The following is a 9,029-nucleotide window of genomic DNA, read 5'->3' as shown; positions in this document are numbered from 1 at the left end:
TTCCACTATCAGCGGATCCTGTGCTACAACGAGAGCGGTCAGATTTGCTCCGTCTGACGTAATCTTATCCAAAGGTCTCATCTTTTCACTAACGGTTAGTTCTTCGAATGCATGATTGTACGTAGTCCTGTAATGATTAACTGGAACTTGTATAAAATACTATTTTAGATAGACATTTTTGAAAATATCTGACAACTTTTTCTTTAAAATGCGCTGTAAACATGGTGTTTGTATATTCAAAGATAACAGCAGTATTTTTTAGTAAGATTTAGATTAAGAGAAGACATTACCTCCTGTAACACAGGTCCCAACCTACCACTGGAGACAGAGTCCTAAGAAATTGTAAAATTTTGTGGATAAATATAAAATTTTATTATTACTATTTAAAAAAATAACAGGATAGGGTTGTATTTGCTCATAGCTAGAGAATGACTGGTGATTATTGAAAACCATAATGAGTAAACCAGACCTGAAAGAGCGACCTGTGATCTTTATAGTCCGGCCCACAACTTTTTGACTGATGTGATAAAATAATTGTTGTAATTGTTCCGGAAGTTTCCTACGACCAAGACGTGACCTAGACATATCCACATGTACATGATTGTGATCAGAGAAACAATATAAAACAATTCATTAGGAGGCAGAGCTTGCAGGCATAGCCATTACTGCCCACGGCTGGGGTAACGCGTGGGCTTACATATTGTATACTAAGTTATAATGAGATGTTTTTTTATTCAATTAGTACTGATTGTTTATTCGATTTAAAGACGGGTACGGAACTATAAAAAACTTATGGTACTAAAATTATTAGAAGAAAATAAAGACAGATTATATAAACGTCTTCATTTGACTCTCAGATCTTTGAAATTGATTCGTAACTAGTATTAAAGCTCAGAGCTTCTTCGATTTCCTTCTATATCAGTATTGAAGAGTAACATTGGTATTTATGTTAGTACAAAATAAACTCAGGTTTGCAACGATTTTATTTACTCTTTCACCAATATAACATCTAACTAGAGGTCACCCACGACTTCGTTAGAGCAGAATAAAAAAATTAACCTATAATATGCCCGCATGCATTAGCTATCTTCCCGTCAAAGTTACGTCAAAATCAGTCCAGGCGTTACAAAAAAATTTAAAATTATTTTTCTAAAATTATCTACGAGAATAAGCAACGCATATAATATATCCCGTGTATGAAATGTGATTTTTTTTTCTCGCTATTTGATACAAATACTCTAATTTTATTAATATGTATAGATGAGGTAATAAAATTCCAGATAGAAAATACGGAATCCATAATTTCTTGTAATTTCTAAAGCCATCCTCGCAACGAGGGCGTAAACAGAATTGTGTATTTGCTTGAATTTGAACGTAACCAATTATTTGTTCAAAATAGAGACATAAAACGGTGAGGTCTGAACGACCTCTTATGTGCAACGACACAGTAATTAGGGTTAAATGTTTTATAACTACCAAGCTTATTAATGTAACCACTTTAATAGGCGTACAGATGCCCACACAAGTTGCTCAGGGTTTTTTGTGCGAACGCTCCCTTTGGTTGTGCAACTGGTGTTACTATTAAATTGCTTGCTTCGTCGGCTTGTTATCTTTTGAATTGCTGTTTGATTATTTATTTACGTTATTATAGTGATTTATTGTTTATTTAATAATTATTTAATTTTTCTGTGACATATTTTTTTTTGTTATACTTTCTGTTTTTTCCATGATCCATGAATTTATAAAAATAAAAAAGTTACGATCATAATTAAAGTGATGAAATTGATTCCACAGAATATAATTAATTCGAGATTTATAGTTGATATCAAGATTAGATGTCGATAGCGACTCCGTCCGCGCAGAATTAAAAAAAAAATTACAAGTAGCCTATGTGTTCTTCCAGACTATGTTCTACGTGTGTACCAAATTTCATCAACACATGTTAAAAGGTATCTGCAAATTAACAAACATCCATCCATTTAAACTTTCGCATTTATAATATTTGTCAGATTTATGTGATTCTTTCATTATGTCTCCACAACCTTACAAACGACTATAAATACCGTAAATGTTACTTAGAATTACGGCCATGTTGTTTCCGTCAAACTGATACACCGTTCGTTGCTTCCGAGAAATAAATTAATTACGATTAACTCAACTAACTTATTCCTTAAAAGATGGAATAGGTTTTTTTAGTTTGTTTGTTAGTAAAAAGTTTGTGCCAATTATGGATAGTGGCGCAAGCGGCGGCCGATGGCAGCAGCCGTTTACATTTTATCCCGCCTGGCGCCACTGGCACGCGGAATCGAACCAAAGCGTACATTTTTTACTTGATCAGGGTTGACAGTTGGAACACACTATGCGTTAGTAACCGTTTAAAGAACCGTCTCAGAACACATCTACTTTAGCGTACAAAGCTACAAAATTCTGGAATAAATTCAGATTACCCTCTCCCCACCCTTTTCTTACAAGGAAAGAATGGGAAGAGTAAGAGGATAAGTACTTTTTCTGCTAATCCCCTCCTCCAGCTATTAAAGATAGGCAACGCATCTGCTATTACGAATGTCTATGGGCAGCGATCGCTTTGCTATTTCTAAGCATTCCGTTATCCGATAACCGTTTGCTCGTCTCGTTTGCCTTATGATGTAAAAAACCTTAAAATTATTTTTATTCGATCATATTAATGACTGTTGTATGCAGAACAAAAATTAATATGCAAAGGATTCAATTTCAAATGTTATTTGTGACAATTATAAGCACTTGCCATCATCCCTTCCATATCAATAATGCTACAATGTCATTCTTTTTTACGTTTAAATATCTTTCGATAGGAATTATCATCGAATATCGTGTAACAATTAATATTTTGTTGGAATACGAAACATCAGGATTTTTAAATCGCACGTTGCACGCAACAAAATCGTCTAGTGTGTACCAGCTGTTGTACGTAACCCTCTCTCCTCTTGCAACATTGAAATTTGTTCTCAGTAACAATGTTTCCGAGATTCGAGATGCGATAGAATCCGGAAAGGCATGCGACTTGCTCCTCGCTAGTTAGTTGTTTGTCGTGAAGATAAATGATCTTATTGTGATTAGATAAATGTAATTTGTTAAAGAAATATTTTCATTAATTTTAGTTTATTAAGCTATTGTTAATATTATTAATGTTGATATGTTGGCCAAAGGAGTACTATGGTTATGTGAACTTAGCACGCATATTTGTGACAAACATCTTTGTATCGTCATCGTTAATTATATTAGAATTACTACGAAACTTTAGGAACTCAATTTTATACAAATTTTGGACCCTGCACAAATTTTTATAAAAATTTGCCAAATGTGGCAGGCTCACTGACGTGCCAAATCAAATGGTTGCTTTTGTATCTACCGCTTTTAGATTTTTTTTCCTAATTTTAAAATAATTTTTGTTTTTCATTAACCATTAAAATAAATATAACCTTACAATGAATTTAACCAATTATTTTTTTCATAAATTCACAGAAAACATCATAATGTTTTCCATACACATGGTATTAACTGATGAAACTTACAAAGTTAGTAAATGTCAATACATTTATCTTTCAAGTTGCATAAAATCTTTCGTCGCTCTTTGATTTAAGACATCGAAGTCTTGTAACTGACGGCTTACGATTTGTTATTCAATTTGCTTATCTACAGGAGACCTGATTAAATGGCTATTAATATTAAAGTCGCCAGCTACTTATTTTGTTTTCATTTGAATACTGTCGCTTTAAGTCTGCTTAAAGTAGACATTACGTTTTCGTTTATATATTGCAACTGTACATTTTAAATGTCGTAGTAACATCATATCATTTAAAAAAAAGACACAAGCAATTGTTTTAATGTTTTAATTTTATTTTAATAAAAAATAAACCAGTGGCCATGATCACGCCTGATATTCAGTGGTAATACATTTGTTTCGGCAGTGGAGTATACGTGATACAAATCGGTTTCATACATTTTAGTTTTCAACACTATATAAATACTAGCTGTAGCCCATGAATCCGTCCGCGCGGAATTGATTAAAAAATTAATCAAAATTAATCAATATATGTTCTTCCAGACTATATTATACATCTATGCCAAATTTCATCAAGATCCGTTAATCCGTTCAGAAGATACGAGTACCTTCTAACAAACATCCATCCATCCGTATAAACTTTCGCATTTTTAATATTATTTACTTACTAGATTAGTTACTACTTCTTAGATAAAGGTATCCAGAGTTCATCAGTGATAAATAGGTATTACATAGGCTTTTTTATTTGCCATCTGAAGGCTACTGAGGTCTCGTAAAAATATTAGATTTATAAATAGCAAATATATTTTGCCTTGTAATGAGTGTATAAAAGATGTTGCACATAAATTTATATTTGATGTCCAACATAACATATTATTGTCATGGGCAGGTGTAACACTTAGCATTAAGTTTAATTTTCGCTTCATTGTTTAATATTAAAGTAAATTAAGGTCTACAAAGTCCTGTCAGTTCCATTCAAGCAGGAGAAATTTAATATATGAAATACGAATATACTATCAGCGAAATTATATTATTAAAAACAGTTACAATATAATCTTACTAATATGTTACTAACTATAAATGCGATGTAGATGGATGTTTGTTTGTTTGAAGGTATCTCCGAAACGGCTCAACGGATCTTGATGAAATTTGGCACAGATGTAGAACATAGTCTAGAAGAACACAAAGGCTACTTATTATGTTTTTTTTAATCCGTCCAGACGAAGTCGCGGGCGACAGATAGTATGATAATATAGAAGGTTGTAAATTGTCAGTGTTGTAACCCCCTTCGTACAAAAGGCAGCGTAAGTCTTCGAAACTAACGTATCCTTGCGTCGCGAGTATCGCGTTGCGCGCTTTGTACGCACGACATTTAATCGTCGACACGAGTCGTCTATTCAGTAAGTAGTCATAGTGACTACATGTCAATTGTGTAAATTTGCTCCGCAAGTCTGAAAATGACAGCGACTTTTCGAACAATTTGTGAGCGATTGATTTTGGCAACAAAAGAACAAAATGTTGACGATGGGTGGTCAGGCCGATGACAGGTATGACATTGTTTTGCGTAAGTAGCTTAACGACTAATAATCTCCGGATTTAGATCTATATTGCCTTGTGTACGAAAGGTCTAATTTAGTCTTTGTTGCACAACTTTGTTAAATAAATTGCTAAACTTTCTCAATGTTTTGTTTAAAGAAAACTATAAATTTGTAGTTTTACTTAACTTAAATCACTTACTTACATTACTCACTTACTTACATTAACTTAAATCTCCTTAATGGTTTTTTATTCGTCGAACAATCAATTTTGAAGAAAAACACGATTAATCTTTGGTCGCCGTTTAAATGATACGTAACATGTAATTGACAAACAGTCGGAAAGAGAACTCATTAAACGGTTTTGTGTAGCAATTTTTCTTTGGCCGCTTCAAGTTAAATCCATTGCTGTCCCCGTCCGACCGGATTACAGCGCCCCCTGCTGGCAAGTGCTGTATAAACGAGCAAATAAAATGCTAATTCACAACAAAATCTCCTTTGATTAAATTGTAAATACACACGAATACGCTTCCTCCGAAGCCGAAGCAAAATCTTTTATTGAAAAACATGAATTTTACACTACCTGAATATTTTCCAATGCTAAGAATGTATTATTATCCAATCCTAAGCACGGCGCCGTTCTGAACGCGCGGATAAAACGTGCACTAAACAAGAAAAAAACCATCCCCTTTCACACAGTGCTGCCGCCCTAAAATGGAGTTCAAAGGTGAAAACAACCCTTGCAAATTTCACAAAAGTTCTACTACTGCCCGTTAGGTGGCGCTGTCCAACGACGTCCCGAAGCATTCGACGTTTGCGCTAGTATGCGTGACAGAGCGAGAACGCAAGTGAAAATAAAAAAGGAGTAAAATAGACAGCAATATGTGTATACAAAGGCGTGGTTACGTGCATTTAACCGTTTTTTTATCGCAAAAATGGCCGGAACTTTACACGTTTTGCATTAGATCATAAAGTCACAACTACATTGTACGAAACCAGATTTACGTTTTATCATTTAAGGATAAGGTTGAAAATTGTTTATACGTACGAAACACTTAGGTTAGAAGTATGGAAAATGGCAAAATAATTGGCGTCACCAGCGTCGCGGCGTCAACAGAGAGAGAAAGTAGCAGGTCGGCGGTGCGTTAGAGCGGGGCGCAGACGACCGTTAGGTGAAGTGGGACGGGCTAATGGTGTGAGTGATGCGTTAGAAAGGGACGTAGCGAAAAAATGTTCGAAAAAAGCGATTTTCACGAAAGGTACGCGTCGCGATAGAAATTACAGTAACATGGGCGCGGTTTAAAAAACACCAGGGGCGCCTGCGCGGCGGTAAAAAGCTGGCGCGGAAGTAAAGGGGGAAAGAGACGTTAGTGAGCGTGATGTGTGGAGTTGCAGTGCCGCGGCGACGCGGTCGGCCGTCAGCCGCCACTCGCCGCGACCCGCGACTAAACCCGCTAATTACTGCGACCCAACTGCGACCCGGCTGCGACCTAACTGCGACCGTGTCGGCCACGCAAAATGCTTGTGTCACCACGGTTCATGTCACCAAAGTGTTTAGTGCTCTTACTGAAAGTTTGGCGTGAAGGCGGTAGAAGGTAAATATCACGGTCTTACCAAATTCTGGACTAACAAACAGTGCGCACGGTGTAAACGTAATAAACGTACAAATTTTGAACGGCTATATCAAATAACATGTTATTTTAGGTAATTCCATGATTAAAAAGTCATAAATTTTACTTCTTAAAAAATATACAAATCTCGATTCAAGACTTCGTGTTGACGTATTTGATGCAAATAGTTGCAGAAACGAGCTTAGAAATTACTCCATTTTTTTTTCAAACTTCGTGCAACAATTACTAAAAATGAAATAAAACATTCCATTAATTTAAATTCACTTAGAAAATATCGTTTTCGTGTGTTTAAATAATGAATAGGAATATCAGGTTTCGAGTGACTTCTTATCTCGAAGTAGAAAGTACCGTTGTCACATGCGTGTCACAAATCGCGCCTTCAACAATAATAAAAGTGTTATCATCTACCAATGTTAGTGTCAAGTCTATCTCACGCGATAAACCCGATAAGAAGCATCAGGTGACAGATATTTGTATCTACTTGCATTAAAAAAAAAACTCTTAGAGATATTAAAATTTTATAACAATGGTGAAACGTTATTTTTTAAATTTAAAAATACAAGATTTACGTAAAAATACACGTTACGTTTAATTTGAAGTTGCGTATGAAAACTTTTGTCTCTTTGAATAAAAAAATAAAACTCACACTGGCAGCAAATCTTCAAATAAAAAAAAATATTTAAAATTAAAAATCGTTATTGACAGTTATTACAGATTGCTAATTTAAATGTTAATCATTATTGTGACAGACGAAACATTGCCGGAAAATAGTTTTATCACTTTGTCTCTGTCCGATGATTTAAAATTTATTTTTATTAATGCACACACATACAGAAAATGAGATTGGCGATTTTATCAAACTTAAAACGTCCGGTATATTTTATTTAATGTCAGTTATTTCTCTAAAGTTATTTCTTGCAGAAGAATTTATGCGATTCAGTGTTTTTATAATGTACAAAGTAAATTATGCACATATAAATTGAGACTAAAAGATAGTGGAATTTCTCTTAAAAAAACCGTCAGAATAATTTGACAATTTTCAAGTCATATTCTAAATGGAACCATTATTTAAATCTATGGATATAATGAAATGTAATATCAACTCAACTATTTTTTAGATTTTTGGTAAGGCGATGACATAAGCAAATTAGTGTCCGATGGTAAATCAGTGTGGATTTTATTCAGCGAAATTAGGCCTAAGGCGTCGTTTGCAACACGTGCTTTGAAAACAAGAAGGCATTGTGATCAAATTTTTAAATGTAAAGACTAACGATGCTAGAAACATTTTATGAAGCATGTAGTTTATAAAAATCAAAACAAAATTCCATCTTTTAACCAGAAACATAATTTCATTCAACATTTTTAAAGCCTTTACTTTAATAGAATCTTTCAAAGCAGGCCTAAATCTAGGCCTAAGCACATAAATTTTAACACTCTAGCCTTTATTATGTGCACCTGTGTAGATCTGGCATTATTAAATATTATTTATGACAAAATTATTCTGACTGAAGATTGTATTTATAACGATGTTTTTGTATTTGCATAACTAGAAACTAAACAGGCTTCTAAAATATTCTTTATTATTTTAATGAAAGATGATAATCGAAAATCAGGAAAATGTTAAAAGTTATTTAAATAATTTCTTGACTAATTTGTAAAATAATTATTTCATTTTTTAAAAACAGTTACGACGACGGCCATGAACGTTGTCCTGTGAAAGTTGATAAGTCGACGGAATTATGTTTCTCTTATACGTATGTAACTATATCATAAAATGAATTAGTTTGCTACAAAGTATTTTGTCTACTGTAGTAGTGAACATCTAAATTGAGCGTAGCTTGTAATGATCATAGGTGCGTCAAGTTATATAAGTTATTAATTTCAACCGGCGACTCGTATCAACATCTACACGCCACATGCCGCAGTTTCATGTATCAAGATTCAAAATGCAAGACGATGAGTGGATGACAGATGCCTCTTTATTATAATTTCAAGATACGACACTAGTCCTTCACTCGTATGTACTTACAAACTCCGACAGTACTATGACACTGACACTACGCCGCTATCCGCTACGTAGCCAGTGGTGTGGTGATGACTAGCCGAGCGTTCGTTCACGACACACATGCGTTACGTACGTTACCCGCTCAAACTACCGATTACACTCAGTCTCTTTCGTACACATAATACACGTATAACCTCTCGCTCTACACATACGATCGGCAGTGTTGTTGCAGTAAATTACTTAGATAGATCATATGACTTGCGTTTCAAGTACTAAAATTGCGTGGCGGATATTCAAAATAGGAGCGTTGGTAATGG

At 34.4% G+C, this 9,029-nt stretch overlaps 1 long non-coding RNA gene across 1 annotated transcript; it reads right to left on the bottom strand.

Annotated features, from left to right (window-relative positions):
- Positions 1–7,845: 7,845 nt before the first annotated feature.
- On the bottom strand, positions 7,846–8,810 carry LOC106710444. The gene is made up of 3 exons (XR_001356983.2): positions 8,737–8,810; positions 8,611–8,612; positions 7,846–7,927 (listed from the first exon to the last, which is right to left on the bottom strand). It is a non-coding gene; the product is annotated as an uncharacterized LOC106710444 (long non-coding RNA).
- Positions 8,811–9,029: the final 219 nt, after the last annotated feature.

The sequence above is a fragment of the Papilio machaon genome, chromosome 12 (genome assembly GCF_912999745.1).
Source record: "Papilio machaon chromosome 12, ilPapMach1.1, whole genome shotgun sequence".
Classification (NCBI taxonomy): domain Eukaryota; kingdom Metazoa; phylum Arthropoda; class Insecta; order Lepidoptera; family Papilionidae; genus Papilio; species Papilio machaon.
The sequence above is the reverse complement of the archived record's forward strand: the minus strand, read 5'-3'. Positions and strand labels throughout refer to the sequence as shown.